Source organism: Corvus hawaiiensis, chromosome 15, assembly GCF_020740725.1.
Source record: "Corvus hawaiiensis isolate bCorHaw1 chromosome 15, bCorHaw1.pri.cur, whole genome shotgun sequence".
Classification (NCBI taxonomy): Eukaryota; Metazoa; Chordata; class Aves; order Passeriformes; family Corvidae; genus Corvus; species Corvus hawaiiensis.
The window spans coordinates 15,792,903-15,811,215 of record NC_063227.1 but is presented as its reverse complement, the minus strand read 5'-3'; the positions used below and the strand labels follow the sequence as shown (position 1 = coordinate 15,811,215).

The window sequence follows — 18,313 nt, the reverse complement described above, 5'->3', positions numbered from 1 at the left end:
AAAACCCACAAACCAAACAGCAGGACTTCAAATATCCAGTTATCTTTTCCAGTACATTTTTACTTGACCTTTAGTGATAATTTGGTATTTTTATATAGTTAGTTTTTTCACTACATCCTTCTCAGTCTGAACACTTGTATCTAGAGTCCATTAAAATGTTTTAAGATACAGTAATTTATTTTTTTAATTATCCTAGACTTACTAGTCTGCTTGAATTATTCCCATCTTCCATACATCTGACAGAGGCCTGAATTTATCCAAAGTAATATTCAATTCCTCATCTGCTCTTGTAGTTCTTGAGAAATGGCAGTGCTTCATTTCCTCCTATCAAATCTTGTCTTAGAGAATGCTGCCAAATAAATTTCTCTCCCAACAAATATATTTGCAGTGCTAAGGCCAACGTGTGGGCATATGTGCTGATAAATTTAAAACCACTCCTAAAAGTAGATAGGTTAAGCTCCATTAATATTCTCCTAAATTTCATAACAAAGACAAAAATGTAAAGAAATGGTACTTGGTGCTATGGCATAATTTTCAAAAGCATGGGCAACACCTTAATTCTACTTCTGTAATTACCACATTACAGTGACTTATTTTAACTGCATATATGTCCCTGCTCTTTCATCATGCTTAATTTTTGCTGATAATTCCAGGACAGCGTCCATTTTTCTGTATTTATTTAAAAAATAAAATTAAAACAATTTTCTGATGCATTGTTTCTTATTTGGGATACGGACTTCAGGTATGGGGCAAGGAATGGGAGGACAACACTGTAGCAATGCTGATTTATTAGTTAGTTTATAATTTAGAGTAATTCAAGTAAGTTTTATTTACACAGGATGGTAATCTGCCTTTGCTGCCAAAAGAGTTACTCAGGAGAAAAATCAATAGCAGAAGTTGCATTGGTTTTGTGGCTCCATTTCTGAGTGCTAATATTTAACTTACCAAGCTCTAGCTGGGAGTTTGCTGCTTAAGAAATAAAAGATACAAATACTCAAGAACACATTCTTTGTAAACTTTTTTCCCCTTTAAAAATCGTTGCAAACTAATAAATCCAACATGGTAGAGGCATCCAAGTCTGACAGTAAAAAGAGGGCTTCTTCAGCTATTTGTTCAAGTAGTTTTGACTATTCATACCAATGGGAATTTACAGCAGGTTTTCAAACCATACAGAAGATGCTCTTTTATACAGAGTGGCAGCACTAAAATTGAAAAAAAGTTTGAATCCTCCAAACCCAGAACTAAGAACACAGAAGCTGGCATGATGAAGAGGCTGTTTTCTTCCAAATCCCACAGAAAAAGGGAATTTACTGTCAAGATGCATAAAGCTAAGAAACTGAGTCCTCCCTTGAGGATAAGTCCAGAAGGGTTTTGTTCAGGAAGTTAAACTTGTTTTTTCTCTAAGGTAGTTACTTTCTAAAGGCTTTGATCCACCATGATGGGATGATAGCAGCCTTTGTTGAAAAGAAAGGAAGTTTTAAAAACAGCAAACCTAACAAATATGCTGAAATACTGATGTCACAGCCATGACCTCTGAAGAACACAGAGGATGCTGGAGAAGGACAATGGAGGGAAATGAGTCTCGATAGTTGTTTGGGAACTGATGGTGAGTCTTTGACAGAGCATAAAGAACAAAAGGCAGAAACAGGCAGTGCTGAAGGGCTGGGCAAACCACACAAAAGGGTTTCCACAAAATGGGAAGTTACCAGCACTTCCTCATCACACCAGAAAATCCACAGGAATACAAGTTTAAGGAGTGCAATAAAGAACAGACAGTACCAGCTCAAAAATGCAAAGTCAACAACAGAACCTACAGCAGGCTGAAAACAAGTGATGCCACTGGCACCTGGGACAGAACCCAGGGCAAATCCCCAACCCCAAACCTGCAGCTAAAGAAAACTCACATGTAAAGACAGAACATCTCCCAAGACCCTAAAGCCCCAAAATGAAACCCCAAATCAGCTGATGTACCACACTGTGTGTGATCTTGTAGTGCTCGTGTTCCTCCCCTGTCCTTAGGCTCTGAGAGGAGCCCTCTCTGAGCTGGAAGAACAGCTGCAGATCCTCTAAGGCAAACACTTCATTGCTAGGGAGAGAGAGCTCTGCTCCTTGCAAACACCACTGAGCTCCTTGTCCCAGCCTGCGTCTCAAATCAAACGCAGAGAAAACTGCCCCAGACATATGATGGGGAAAAATAGGAAAAGCTTTTTCTTCAGGCCCTGAAAATCCTTCCTGGCCTCAGTATTCTCCAGAGCAATGAAAATAAGTAATGTACAGGATCTAGCCACCATTTTAAAAGTTTAAGAAGGCACATTCTCAACCTCAATTACTGCAGGCAATTATGAATTTGATTTCACGTTCAGCTTTGTTACTGACCAGCTGTCTGACCCTGGGAGATCACTTGGTTGTTGGAACCTAATACTTGGTGTTTTTTTAGAAAGACAGCAAAAATAAACAAACCAAGACTATAGCAGGGGATTTTGGGATCAAGCTATCAGGTGTTTTCAAATTTTCACCAAGGACCTACTTCTGCAACCTTTCCCTGACAAACTGCTGTTGAGATACACAGCAAAAGTGAAAGCTTCTGGATCTTTTATCACTTAATGTTTTTTCTCCTGGAACTTGGTGTGGGAGGTACTTGTCAATCTGTTCCTTAACTATTTGAAGATGGGCTATGAAGATCCCTTAAACACATGAATTTACACACAGAGCATATACAAATAACTTATACATAGACTATATAGATACATTTATAACAGTCAAAATAGATTTCAGGAATCCCCTATTTCATATTTCCAATTATACAGAACTGACAGAAAACTGTCATGAAACTTAGACTTGTAAAACAATAAAAATAAATTTTAAAACCTCCACAATCCCACCAGATTTTCTTTCTCAGTATAAAGTTTATTCTGTATATTTATACTTAAGTATCTTGTTTTTCTCATTTTCATTTTCTTGCACAACATAAATTTTGAAAATTTAAAAGTTCAGGCCCTTAGAGGTATTTACTTTGTAAGTATAGAGCATGGATCTCAATGGCCTAAAGACTCAACAAGTATGGTCCTGTAGTAAGAAATTAACCTTCCAGCAGAAAACATGTAATGACAACCAAATGGCCCATTGCAAACAATGCAGAAGAATGTGCTCATTTTTTTCAGCGTGAATAAAAGAATTCCCTCAGAATTTGGTGCTTGCCATATCTAAATCCCACAATTTTGCCATGCTTTTCAAGACAAGTGAAACAATTTAAAATGTTATATTAAACTAACTCCAAATGAGAGACTTACTTTACAAAAGACAATCTAGAAGTAGCTTCCTGTGAAATACTGCCACTGAATTTAATGACTCGAGTATGAATTCTCAGGTGTATCACCAAAAATTATACTCAGTAAAATTAAAATCCAAAAGAGAAGAAAAAAAAAAAAAATTTAAGTAGGTTTGGTTTGGTCTTATTTCCTTATGGGAATCTATCAACCAAACGTTATGTTTCCTTCACTCTTCAGCCACTCCTACGCAGGACAGCCCATTTCCACTGCTGGACACACCAGGATAAGTGTGGTACTTTATACAATTACCTGAACTCCCAGAGCATATGTACAATGGTAATTAAACTGTAGGGTGTCTTGTGAGCATTCTGACCAGCAGTTAGAGACACCACCAAAGGGCAGATAATGGGAAAGTTTCTTCTCTTTGTCTTTTCTCTGCACAGCATATATGCTCTATACAGAGACACAGAACTTCATGGTATGCAGCCAGTCCTACAGACTATGTATTTCTTGTGTTCAGAATCTGAATAAAAGTCTCATTTGAGTGAAGAAAAATTGCCTTTGATGCCAGGAGCAATAAACTCCTAACATCCTCATTTGATCCTGAATGTGTCAGAATGAGCAAGTCCAGCAAATGAACATGCAGGTAGATAGGGAAAAGGCACATTTCTTTTAGTGAGGCCTTCTGAGGTAATTCAGTTGGGCTGGAAAAGACTGAAGTAGATGCTTTAAAGGAAAGTGCTGAGACAAATTGCTTTCCTCTACAAAAACACTTTCCTGCAGAGATCTTCCCAGGCACTTTTCAAGCATAGATGGAACCATTTTGGTCGACAAAATAAACACATCTCTGAGCAAAACAGCACAAAAACTCAAGTTGTGAGTACTCACTGACCGGGAGGTCGGCAGTGCTCAGTCTTGCAGTCGTTAGGGGTCGTGTCTTTAGCTCATCAGGTGAGAGGGAATTCTTACTGCAGTGGGCAGTGAAAAGCAAGAAGGATCTGTCAGAAAGAAAAAAGTATAACTTTCAGGAAAAAAAACCCCGTAAAATACTAACAGTAAGCAAAGGCTTTAACAGTGTTTTAGTACTTATCTCTTACAGTTTTTAACTACCAAAAGGACCCCACAATCTAACCACACCAGGATGCAAGAAATAAAACTTCTATATTCCTCTTTCCTTATGCCTCCTATTTTCCCCCTACTCCCTGTCCCAAATGCAGATGCTCAAGCAGAGATTGCTTAGTAATTTAATTCTTACACTAGTAAATTAGAAGGGACACATCTCCTCTACTCAGTTCAAAAGAACAAAAAGACACAGTGATCTTAAACAGCATTCCTCAAAACTTTTGCATCAAGACACTTTTCCCACTGAGCATTTTTATTACAAAAATGTTAAAATTAAAATACTCTTAGATGTCACCACTTCACAGATCGTTTGTTGCTTTTTCTGTCAATTTATTCTTCTCTTTCTCAGTATGCAATACCTTCTAATACCTGTTGATTCCCATATTTTCTTCAGAATTTCTATTAGCCACAAAAGTATTTTTGGAAAAACAAATATTACTTACTATGTCCATAGCCTCAGCAATTTCTACCCGGTCAATGAAATGATCCAGGCAGAGCCAAAACCATTTGTAAGATGACTTTGAAAAAAATATATGTTTCACATTGCATCATGAAACTGAACAATAAGAAATAATGTGAAGAAGTGATTGGTCGTTCTGCCAAAGAAATTCAAATAGTTGATGGAGCCCACTCAAAAAAAATACAAAATCATCACAGGCTGGAGGGGGGAACAGACATGTTAACCATCAATATTAGAGTCAAATGTTTCATAAGTATGTACAAAAACCTATAAAGCCAAGCTAATGCTTTTCACTGTTACACACGAAACTTTTAAGCTACTTTCTTTTCACACTGAGAGCATTTAACACTGCTTTATCCACAGCTTTCACTGAATTTAAATTAACGGTACTTATTTTTGGTTAAAAAAGAAGCTTGATGTACTAGCACTGCTTAACTGCTGAGGTTTATCTCCCTGGAAATGAATAGGCATAATTGTATTTCAGGCCAACAGCTTTCCATAAAGCATCAATTATTTGAATAAGACAAAGAATTTGATACACATTGTACATTAGTATAATGTAAAATCTTTATGGCCAGAATCCTGGCATAAGATTTTCTAAGAATATGAATCAAGGTGAAAAAAAACCCCAGTGCTTTCAATGAGCAAATGTGAAAGCTGAAATACAGATAACCTGACTAATTAGGGTTTGGGATGCAGTCTTTACTTTCATAATCTCCTTATTTTCACTACTATGCTTACTTTCTTTTGTGCAATCCTATCAACCTATGCCTAAGTGCAAATTACACTTCTAATACCTACCTCCTGCTTTGGTAATTCTGTGCCTTTTACAGTATTTGCTTGTAATTGTTAATTCTTTTATACCTTCCCTGTTTGTGTATCATTATTTCAGGAGCTGCTGGATTTGAACAGCAAGATCCATAAGAATAGTGTTGGGTTACAGAGATACAAACACTGATAAACTACCAAGAAAAAGAGCAAGTAATTTGTGAGAGCTAAGATCGACCTCATAAGAAAACACCTTTAAACCTCAGGAAAGCCTACCGCACTTAGGCTTTTAGAACTGATCACGGGGAGGGAGCTGTTGATTAACAAAAGGACACGTGGCTACTTTGCGACTGAAGTTGAGAAGTATTTTGGCTTTGAAAGCCAAACCAGAGCCCACGGTGCCCGTGCTCAGGCCTCTGCTGTGGCCCAGCTCCTGCTCCCCCAGGAGGGGACAGGTCCAGCCCAGCCCCCTGCCCAGGCACTGCCAGCCTGTCACCCTCACTGCGCTGCTGGAGTCACCTCTTCTCATGGAGCAATGCGTAGGGAAGAGACAAGATCATGCACAAATGACTTTAAAAATAAGCCTAAAGTAAGTACAGAGCTTTTCAAACTCATAGAAGATGTAAAAGCATATGACACCGTAAAAAAAGAACAGTAGAGCTACATTCTCAATTTTTCCTCTGTCCTGTTTTACATGTGGGAGGTCCAAAGAAAGATTAAACTGTCTAGCTCTAACAGAATTTTAAAAAAAACCAACCAAACAAACAAAAAACCACAAAACCCAAACAAGCCAAACAAAAAACCCCATCATAAATGCATGTAGTAAATTAATTAACAAAAATCAAAACAGGTTTCATGTTTCATTACAGGGTTTTCAATTACGTATTTGTTACCAAGACTGACTAAAAATACAATCTGACAAGTTCTAATATTTTTTTGCCTTGAAGTGCCTTTCTGTAAGAGAGCAAGGGAAAAGTGTTTGTAAACATCTACCAGTATTTACAAACAAGCCAAACCAAGCAAGAAAAGAAGCAAAGCCAAAGGGAATGAAGTTGTTCCTTTCGGGCATCTCTTACAATAATACTGGATACTTTAAAAATAATTTTGGCAGGTACTACACAAGCAGCATAAAAATAGAGTGCACTGTTTCTCAGAAGAGAAGTCACAGTGGCCACACCACTGCAGCAGTTTGCCCATTTCCATAGTGCCTCTCCATAGCAGTGCCAGTGAGGCACAGTGAGCATTAAAAACTCCAGGGCTGCCTGTCTGCACCAGTGCCACACTCAGGTCTGTGCTGCCATTCACATCCCAGCTACTCCAGCAGTGCTAGGAGCCACTGCAGCAGGGCACGGAGCAGCAGTACAAAGAGGGTTAAATAAATGGAAGGCAGAGTTGTAAATTATTTGGAGTGTCACTGGAAGAACTGATATAAAAACCCATAAATTTGCTACGTGCTGCAAGATCCGGTCCTTTAGAGTAATCTGCCAGGACTGCCAAGATGGTATCTATGAGCATCCAGACACTTAAAAACTTTGAGAGAGGATTTGGCACACTTGATGCTGTTCCATGTCTTGCCCTTGGTAATGATTAATTAATGAGTCGTGTTTCTTAGATGAAGGTTATAGATTACACATACAGTAATGATAGAAATTAAATATCACAGCTGCAAGCATATAAAATCCAGGGAACAGCAAAATCTACATAAAACAGACAACTTGTCCTGGTTGGTACACACTCTATGTCGTATTTTATTAGTAGTATTTTTAATTTTATTTTTTTTTAGTCAGTAGATCATTTAGCACAAGGTACTGAGGGCTTCACTAAATCAATTTCCTGCTCGTTTTTGACACTGCTGGCCCCAGGCCAGGCAGCCTCCCTGACTCACCCCCCGCTGCCACTCAGCACCAACCCCTCCATGCTCACCACTCCCCAGAGGACACTACTGCGATTTAACTGACTGAGATCTTGGCACAAGAAGATGGAAGAAGTGTCTGTGAATACCACGTGCCAAATTTTCCTTGCACTTCACATTATACAGCACTTTGCATGTTACAGGACAGGTCTGGGTGCCTTCAGTGTGAGCTCAGAGTGATAAGTATTTTTACATGCCCAGTAAATAAGGGACAAGTACACATTTGCTGGCCATGCCACAGCCTGCTTAATGCAGGAATCTATCACCATGCAGGCATCTGGGGGACACAGCAATTCCAGTTCCCCTCTCTCCTCAAGGCTGCAGCCACAGGAACACATCAGTAGCAGTCACCAGCTTTGTGTTCAGCTGAAGAGGCAGCACTGCTCCCAGCAGCAATTCACTTCTTACCTCAGCAGCCAGCTGTGCAATACCTGTCCTCCTCTGAGCCAGCACAGGAGCTGATGGGTTACTCAGTGAGCCTGGCTGGGCACCTCACCAAAATATTCCTGTTTCTTTTGTCTCCTCCTGCCACAGTTTTAGTCTGCATCAGTTCCTCACTTTGGCTCTATGTATTGCCACGTGAGGAGGCAGTGCCAGCACATGGGACAGGAGTGGGAACACGCAGGAATGTCCTGATCAGGTGCTGACAGCTGATAGCAGAACTGTAGTGTGAGACAACACAAACTATTTGCATTATATTATATCCCCCTCCTGAACAACCTGCTTCATGGACTGCACCCCAGCAAAACAAATCCACAGCACCGATCTTACAAACACCACCCTACGTGACTTCCCAAGACTGAATTGTTCTTAGGCTGCATCTGATCAAAGCACTGCACCAATGGTTCTTAAGAAAATACATCATCATGCAACTTCACCCAAAGGCCACGACAAATTCAAATTAAAGATCTGTGTTTTGGCTATTAAGTCCTTGACTTTTCTCACTGCTCCACCCCCACACAAATATCTCTTTTTCTTTGGCAACTTGAATAATTGCCTTGCAATGTAGCCAGCATTTCAATAAAGACAGAGGGATGCTTGCAGAGAGATTACTTGAAAGAAAAACTGGTACACAGTATTCAAAAAACAAATCTAGTACTTTCACATCAACTCACTTCATATGCACAGAGCACACTTTATATTCAATGTATAGTGTATTCATCCTCCAGAAACTTAAACAAATTAATGATTTATAAAATTCTGAACATTCCAACAAACTAGGGAATATCTAGAATTTCTATTCAGTTGATATTTAACATAAATGCCAATTACTTGAAGTGATACTGATCATAACACAGCACCCTTGACGAATTGGAGTAAAACTTTCAAAATATGTTTTTTCCTCATCCTGACATCAATACATATAAAGGAAATCAGGTTTATGAGCTGTAGGCCAAACTTGAAAGAAAAAATATTTCTTCTTCCTATTAGCCAGCAAAAGATATGAGAGAGAGTGGTGGATTAGTAGATGGAAATTAACTGAATTCTGGGTAATGAAAAATAATAATAATAAAGCTTTTAACAGCCATGAAATCATACACATAAGTTTTTTCAATATATTACAGCTGTAGAACAAAAAAAAAATGACATTACAAAAAGGAAGAAATCATAGATTTCTCAAGTATATAAGTTTTGTACTTCATAACTGACATATTTCCAAATGTCTAGCTTAAAAACAGCATCATTTTTTCTAACGAATATTAGTACTAGCTGAAGACAACACTTTATATTTTCACGAGAAATATCGGATAAAGTTGGCGAGAATGGGAATGCAGTCTTTGATAGTAACAGAAAAAAAAGATCATGGCAAAAGTCTAATATCACTGCTTTCAAGAGGCAGAGAGCAAAAATTGCAGCTGAATCATAGCAGAATAAAAACCCCAATACACCAGTGAAGTAACTCTGTAACATCTTCAGAGACACAGCAACCTTAATCCAAATAAAAAGAAAAGCAGTAAAAATAAAAAACATACCAGTCTGACATGCCTACTGAAATACGCAACCCTGAGACCAGGAGGAAAGAATGCAGAAGCTGAAGGGAAGCACTATGGTCATCCAAACGTGAAGGAGACCACGATTTCACAAAGAAATTAAAAGTGCTACAAAAGAATAACAGTAAAAGTTGGTGTTTAACAAGCAACAGCTGTAGGAAGAAGCCTCTGCACCACACAAATCAGAACACAAATAAAGCAAAATCGTGCTCAGTGAAAAACTGCATCATTTACCACCACTGCTGGGTGGTTCATCCATGGTCTATATCTAGTTACAAACCAGAGCTTTGGATGGATTACAACCCCTGGATAACAAACTTCAAAGACTCTGTCCTGTTCAAGGGTATCAGGAGTTCCTAAAACTGCAAGAGGAAGAACCTGAAAGAAAAAGACACAAAAATCTCTAGAGGAGAAATGACTAAACTAAATATTTTCCTGCATATTTAAAAAAAGACAAAATCTGAAAGGTTATTGTGTTTTGTTTTTTTTTTCCCCCAGAACAGGTACAGTGTGTATTTAACACCTACAAATAATATTTCTTGTTTACTAACAAAACAAAGGACTGAAACAGCATCAGGTAAACAGGAAACATCTATCAATAATTTGGAGAGTAAACAAGAGACCAACAATGAAGAATTCATTCATTTCTCAAGAGGAAAATAAAGGTGTTGGAAGGAGGAAAGAAAATGTCTGACTGAGATGCATGAAAGGCACTCTGGTGTTGGGCAGGAGAGCAGCACAAAACATCTGGGGCTGTGCCCACCACAGCTGGTGACCCAGTAAGGCCCCAGGCTGTACAACCAACGAGAAAACCACTCTCGATACTGAGTTTTGGTTTAGATTTTCTTTTTAAGTAGCTCAACTAACCAAAACACTAATCAGTGTCTCCACAGAGTACAGACCACAGCATAAATCTCAGCAATTACTGAAAGGTGCAAAGACTTTGTATCCATGCACACATAAACACCACAACTCGAAGTGCCTCCCCTGAATCCAGGGGATTCAAAGAAATGATAGAAACAAACAGCCAAGTAGATAATAACCAGAAAAATTAGTCAGGAGCTTCGCTTGTAAGCCTGAAAATAAATACAACTGTATTTACCATTACTTTACACCGAGTTTCCAATTTAAAAGGATAAAATAAAATGGAGAAAACAATAAAACATACGGTGAAAATGCCAGAGTATCAGGAACTTCCAGAATTACTGCAGAGCTTCAAAGATGGGCATCATGGTAACCAGAACCAAAGAGCAAGAGACAGTAATTTAAGGTGAAAACATCAGGAGAGCAGGACAGGGAACAGACAAGGTGGGTGATCTCATTAGGCCAAAGACAGCTCACCTGAGGATGAAAGGAACAAGGGCTACCAGAAAGTGAAGGGAGTATCATCAGGGCAGGGAGAAGAGCTGTCTCTATCAGCCCTTTAGTGCTGCTGGGAGCAGCAGCCCAACAACATCTGAGATGGATCTGCAGCCTTGAATCGTAAAACACCCTGCAAGTCAAGTCCTTCCTTACATTGCACCAGACACTAAGGTAGAGGCACCTGAAGCAGCTTCAAGCATTGGGAAGCATTCTTTAGGGGGGATAAAGGAAATGAAACTCTGCACCCATTCACAGCACCATCACCAGGCACCACTGAAGCACAAGTGTAACTGGATCTGGATATAAGCAAAGCTTAATATTCCACTGAATGAAGAACCCTTCCAGCAGTATTTTATGAAAAATCAATAGTAATTGCAATTCCAACCACTGTCTTTGGATAAGCATTATTATTTACAGGCTTACTGAGATAAGCAGTATATTGTCTCTTTAAAAGGGATGAATAAAGTTACATCAGGAGAGTCTCTCTCTCATTCACATACATAATTGTGTGTAGGTATAAATACACATTCCCTTCTCTATATGAAGGGTAGCTAAACTGAGCTGCTGCAGACATGTGCACTTGAAAATGCCTCTGGCTTTGTGCAATCTTGCACAGGAGCGTATTCTATAAACTCTCCAGACCAGCACAGCACCACCACCGTGATTCAGCCCTTTACATTAAATGGTCAAAGTCCTGGCATGCTTTGATTAGATCTGAAGAGAAGCAGCAATACATCAGCCACCACCTTCCCCTCCCCTGCCTGGGCACTTCCGAAGAAAAGGCTCCCTCCCAAAGCCCCAGGGCAGCATCACCTCTTCCCACCCGGCAGAGCACTGAAAACAGCAACACGGCAAACACCACAATGCACTGAATTTACTTCCCTTTGACCAAAGCCCACCACTCTGAGGAAATGACACCACAGAGAAAGCTGCAAGGCATGTTATCCTGACCTTCCTGACTCTTTTCATATGAGAACCAGGAGACAAACAGAACTAGCAGTAGTCTGGTTCAAAAGTCTTTTTTTCCCCCTTCTTTCTTCTCTCCTTAAAAAAGTTGGTTCTTTAGACAGCAAATGCACATTTGCTAGGGAATGCTGCGGAGGCCACAGGTTTACAACGACTTAAGCAATGGCAAGAAAGCTCCTCAGAGAGCCCCACTGAGGCTTCCCAAGCAGCCAAGGCCACATCCAGCCCCAAAAGTCCCCAGACCAAAAGGGCTGCAAGCCTGGGAAAGCCTAAGTGGCATTTCAATTATGATTGCCTCTTGTACTGTCCCCAGGCATCCACTTGCGGCCATCGATCTGAGCCAGTGCAGCCTATCCTATTTCTAGTTCCTTCTGGCATCCAACTCTGGACAGAGACAGACAACAATGATTTGGCTGATCACTAACACCTCATTTTGATAATGCCTTCTGCACTGGCAAATGAAGACAAGAAGTCATATTTTCGCCTTTCCCCAAGATGTTAATACAACCCCAGAATATTGTTGGTACATCAAGCACTACATATTTCCTAATTTATTTAGACCCACAAGGTGGTGTGATTCAAAGACACAGAATCAAGCCACAGCACTAAAAAAGAGGCATTATGAGATCTTAATCCCCTTCAGTAAACAGCAAACTAAAAAAAAAAAAACAAAAACCAAAAAACCAAACAACAAAAAAACCCAACCAAACAAAAAACCTCACCAATAAAAAGCCCTGCAACATTCACAGTTGCTTTTTGCCCTTTCATGTTTTCAGTAGATCCCCTTTCTTCAACTACAAACTGTAGATACTCTGTTTTAAAAAGTGTCACAAACACTACACGTTTTCCAGACCTGTTTCACCTGTGAATGTATTCTCTGCCAGAGAATACATTAGTCACCCATTAACAGAAACAGCTGCAAGAGCAGCACAGCACGTTGGTGCTGATACATTGCTGCTAATGAGCATAAACTGCACTTTATACTGCACTGTATTGTTAGGAAGTGCAGAAAACTAAGAGTTTTTCATTCCTCTATATTTATCCATATTTGAAATACCTAAATATGGTCTGAAACTGCCTTTATTCCCCCTACTGTAACTTGTGTTCTCATTTAACTTAGCGTAATGAAATTTTTCCCTTCTTTAAGTGTAGCTCTGATAAAACGGTGGCATAAGAACACACAGTTGGTTAACTCATGACACAAAATAAAAGGCCAACTGAGTGGCAAGCCAGAGCTGTCATTTGAAATTAGGGCATAAGACAACCATAATGTGATCTGAAATTCAGATTTATATTGGGCCTCATTAAAGCAGTTTAGAGAAATTCTTACTTCTTTTCATTGGGTCTTTTTATCTATTACTTTTACAGAATGATGTATATAAATACATAAAGTCTTTTGAAATCATAAAATATTTTAATATTACATTTCTTCAGCTATGCAAGAGAAAAGGCAAGAGCCTTCACAGTTAATTAAAAATTAAAACCCCCCAAAATTATGATAAAAAAATCTGGCCTATGTATTGGATAGTCCTTCCAAAATGACCTCAAAATAAGCAAATACCAAATATTCAGAGAATTAAGCAGCACTTTTCCAGTTGTCTTTCAGATAAGGGTTATTTATCATAAAACTACAGTCCACATACTTTTACAAATTGTAGTTTTAAGACGGATTTACTTTGTCTGTGTAGATTCTGTTTATTGTTGTCTTCATCTCTTACAGTACCTGTCAACTCCTCAGCTTAGGCCCTTGATACAACACAGCAATAAAACACACCATGTGTAAATGCTTATGGCTTATCGACAGTCCCTCATTTATAACTATGTTTGTTCATTAATCCCTAAAGAGCCACATGCACCTTCTTCAGCAGCATCAACTACTGACTGTAGTTTATTTGTTTGCAAAACATTTATTTTCAGTATGTTTATATGGTAACTGTTGCAATCCAAAAATTTTTTCATTCAAAAAAAGTATTTCTCAGGATACTTCTTTTGTTTGGTTGTTTTGTTTGTTTTGGTTTTTTTGGCTGGTAAGTTTCTTCCTTGGTTTTTTTAATAAGCCTTTGGGAAAGTAACATAAAGAGCAAATTTGATATCCACCAGGAGATTTGGTGTAATTCATCTTCTCCCAGCCATCTCTATCACTCTGCACTGAGCAAACAGGACAATTTTAAAACCTGCAGGTGTTTTCATTAAACACATATTGATAAAAAGTACTGTACATGTTTTCATTTTCACAAAACAGAAAAGACTCAATGCACCAATGAGCTTAAAGGCCTCACTTAAGAGTATTGGTATTTGAATACTGAATAGCACCTAAGTGAGCATAAATACACTCAGATAGGATTTTCAAGTATTAAAAGCTAAGACAGGGAATCTATACATAGCCACTGAATAAAGCAGAGCTTAAAAGGACACCGATTGCTCCTGGCTTTGCTAACTTAATAATAGGCAAGAAGTTTGAATGGTTTCCCCTTTACAATGAAAAACCTGTAATGCCCATACATACAAGGGCAGCTCAACTTCTAGAAAATAAACCCCTAGAAAATGCAACTAGTACCTAAATTTCAAAGTATGGAATTTCAAGTGGCCTTTTGAAAAATATTTGGATTAGAAAAGAATACCGTGAGTTGCACGTAGGTGTTCAGAAATTCAAACAAATACTGCTGATGAAAAAAAAAAAAAAAAGGTGATATACAAAGTACAAAACTTTATGAACAGAGTGGCTGACCATTTGTAACATGACAAAAAAAATTCCAACATGGCGCCTTATGTAGCTCTGGCTGCCAAAATGTGCCAGAAGAACCACACACACCTGGAGGGACGGTGCACCTGCACAGAACCCACTGACAGGACAAGGAGCAGTGGGCACAGACACCACCTAAACGCTGCTTTCCAGCACAGGTGCCCCAACACCGGCACTGGTCACTCAGAGAGGCTGTGGGGTCTCCATCTGTGGAGACCCTGTGGAGATATTCCAAACCCAACTGGATGCATCCTGAGCAACCTGCTCTGGTACACCCTGCTTGAGCAGGGAGCCAGACCAGAATTCCAGAGGGACTCTGGAAGCACGAGGAACTGGTAGGACTCCAGAAGTTCCTTCCAGCTAAAACTTTCAGCATTTACCTTCCACTTTTGTTTTTGGTACACCTAAAGGCAATCACTTCATACTGTCCTCAAGTGCAAGATCTACAAGATAAGTTGCATACATGCTCTTAAAAAATAATAAGGAGCTAAACTCTCCTTTCCTAATCTGTGCTTGCTTTCTATCCAGTTCACAACATCACTGGTAATCGCTGCACTTGATTTGCAAAACAAGAGAGTAAGACAGAAAAAGAGCAACAGTTAAACAAAAATAAACCGAAATTAGTCTCACAAAGACCAATCACCAGAACAAGGAGTAGGGAATAAAGACACACTTTTAATATCTGCTGGTCCATTTCTAAGAAATTTAACAGAAGGCAGGCACCTTGAAGATATTAAATTCCCCTGAGCGCTGGGAAAATCTGTCAGGTAGTAAAACAAGGGACTTGAATTATCCTCCCCTCTGAGATATCTGAGGCTAATAACTTGGCTACCTGAGCAGCTCCCACCGGGCACCCCAGGCACCCAGGGCCAGGCAGAAGCACTGCTGATGGTGACAGGGCAGGAGGAACCTGAGGAAGGTACTGCAGGAAGGTTACAGGATAGAGAGAAACGGGAACTGGCATTACTGCAGGGCAAAAAGGACAAAGGGAAGATCACATGAAATATGGGCAAATAGAAACTAGTAAAGCCTTCTGGTGGGAGGCTTGCTGAGTGGATCGGGGAAAAAGGACAGAAACCTGCAGGCAGTGAAGCTTCATTAGTTCCACTTATCACAGAACAATTTGTTTTTAGGAGAGTATTTTGGTTTGTTTGTTGTTTGCCTTACAAGGATGAACAGGTGTCTTAATATACTCTGCATGTGGAGTAACAGAGGAACAGCCAATACCAAGAGCGCTCATGTTCAGGCTCAATTTATAAATGGAAAAGTGATTCTGCATTCAACAGGAAGGATAAAAATGGTATCCTGCTGTTCACAGTGGGAGACAGAATTTAAATATCCTGTAACATAATTTGGTACATCACCACATGTCAGGCTTGACTATCCTCATTTACACCAGTAAGCTCTTACACAAGAGCAAATCTTTTCTATCCAAGACAGTAACTTTTGATCTACACCAGGGAAAATGAAAGAGCATGAGGTGCTTCTTATCCTAATATAATTTGTCATCTCCTGTTAAATGCATTAATGGCAGATACAATCATCTGTTAGTATTGTATTACAAGATAACAATATCGGCACTGGACTGGAAGGGGAAAGAGATTGTCATTTGTTGTTAAGTAACTTACACCATCACCCGCAAAAAATCAGTTAGCTGGTTTCAGTGTTCTCCAATTTCAGTTGCTTTTCAATTAAAAGAATAAATCAAATCACAACTAAAAAGAAATTAGAAGCATCACATTGGGGAAAAAAGTTTTTCAAGGATTGTTTTAACATCCACCATTATGCTCAATTTTAGATGATACAAGGTCACAACAAAGGTATCATTTCTTTCAGTAAAGTCACACCTTAAACAATATGGGGAACATTTTTTTCTCCTCCAGTTCCCAAATTCTTCCACTGTACAACAGTGTTTGGCCACAGAGAGTTTGTAGAAGACATTGCCAACAAAGCACCAATCACGACAGAAATACCCCTTGCCTAAAGGGTTCTCATTAACACTTAAAAGAAAAAAAAAAAAAAATCCCATTTCTAATCAGAGAGTCAGTTCCGCGGGATTTGGATGCCAGCTCGGAGCACATTCCCATTCCCAGTTTGAAGTGCCCTCTGCTGGCCCCGCGCTCACCGGACACGCGTCCAGATGCCTTTGCTCGCACATTGTGGGTCACTTTTTAACAGGAAACTTCACACAAGATGGCATAAAGACTCCTCCAAAGACACCTAACTTAATTGCTGAAAGTTGTTTTCCTTTTTAAGTCTACAGAATCTGCGTAAGGGAAAGTTACAAAGGGGGTTTAAACTTTGCAGCAAGAATTGAAGGTTTGTTGGCTTGGCTCAGATGCTTTAATTCTGTGGATGTGTCACAGGCAGATTAAATGAACAAGAGAATGACCAAACAGGTGGACTGATGCTAAGGAACACCAAGAGAGCAGGTAGATACAAAGATAAAATAGAAGATTAAATGTATAGGAACAGACTGCAGAGGAGATTCAGCAAGGAGATTCAAGAAGAGAGAGCATACAGAAATCCATCCATGAAATAAGTAAGCTATTTTCACTTTGGCTAAATTAGATTTCAGCCCTGAACTTAACTAGGATGATGAAGTCAGATTTCTCCACACCATTTCTGTGGTCAGGAGGTGGGTAGGTGACACTTTTCCTTCTGAACCTTCTCTAAATCTACAGATGCCTATAGACTCGAGAGCTGCTCCCTTTGATTCCCTTATGCTTTACAGCAATCCAGTTCTTCAGAAGCTCAGCAGGGGTAACAGAAGACTGGTCTATCTTTGAGGAAGGAGGACAGCTTCAGCCAAAGAATATTAGTTATGGAAGCAGCAATAAACTCCTGAGGATACTTGCCTGGACCTGAGAAAGAGCAAATTACTCCCCAGCTGCTCCATCTTTTCCTGCTCTTACCTTGCCATTTAGATTCTTTTTAGAGAAAAACACACAGAGAAAAAAATTTTTTTTCTTTCCATTAAAGACTACAAGCCAAAAATGGGAGGGGAGGTTTAGGGCTGGGTGTTTCCCTAACAGAGATGAGCAACAGGACTGAGGCAGTAAGAAGGATCGGTAATGAAAACCACAATTAAAACTTAAAATTGATCTCAGGCTGCCCCTATAAATCTTTCATTATTCCTACCATTAGCATTATTTAGACTTCTATAACAAAACAAATACCATCCTTGAAAGGGCAGGTAGAGAAATCAGCTTTCATGCTTGCTAACCAAAAGACCTGATAAAGGATACTAAGCATTAAGATGCATCCAGATCATTAAGCCTTTGTCTTCAAAGAATTTTCATCATTTTCCAGTTACTTTTCATAGAAATTTTGGAAGCATCTTAAAAAACATTTTGTTCTCTTCACATTAACATAAACTGCAAGCACTGGAAAAAACTAACTTCCTATATTTTGCTAAATCTAAAGCAATTTGAGGATTTTTAGGATCAATCTTCTATCATCAATTAAAGGGGGAGGAACAATCAGGAAAATACAGTCACTGGCATTCAACCACATGCCAAGAGTTGCAAGTTTTCTGGAATAGAAACTTACTTCACCATCTGATGCAACTGTATGATAAATCCATTTTTTAAAAGTGCAGTCCATTTCATAGCCATAAAGACAAAGGTGAGCTTATACCTATATAGCTAAATTACCTTGAAATAATTAAAAGATGAATTAATTTTTCTGCTCAATTTAGGCATGCTCATAACAAAAATA

At 39.1% G+C, this 18,313-nt stretch overlaps 1 protein-coding gene across 2 annotated transcripts in view; it reads right to left on the bottom strand.

Moving 5' to 3' along the window:
- Window positions 1-18,313, bottom strand: part of TENM2 (teneurin transmembrane protein 2) — a 740,257-nt gene that overhangs the window by 554,777 nt on the left and 167,167 nt on the right. For both annotated transcript variants that reach the window (XM_048319587.1, XM_048319586.1), the window contains one exon: window positions 4,162-4,267. The gene's annotated coding sequence lies outside the window, so the exon portion shown is untranslated. The remainder of the gene's footprint in view (window positions 1-4,161; window positions 4,268-18,313) is intronic.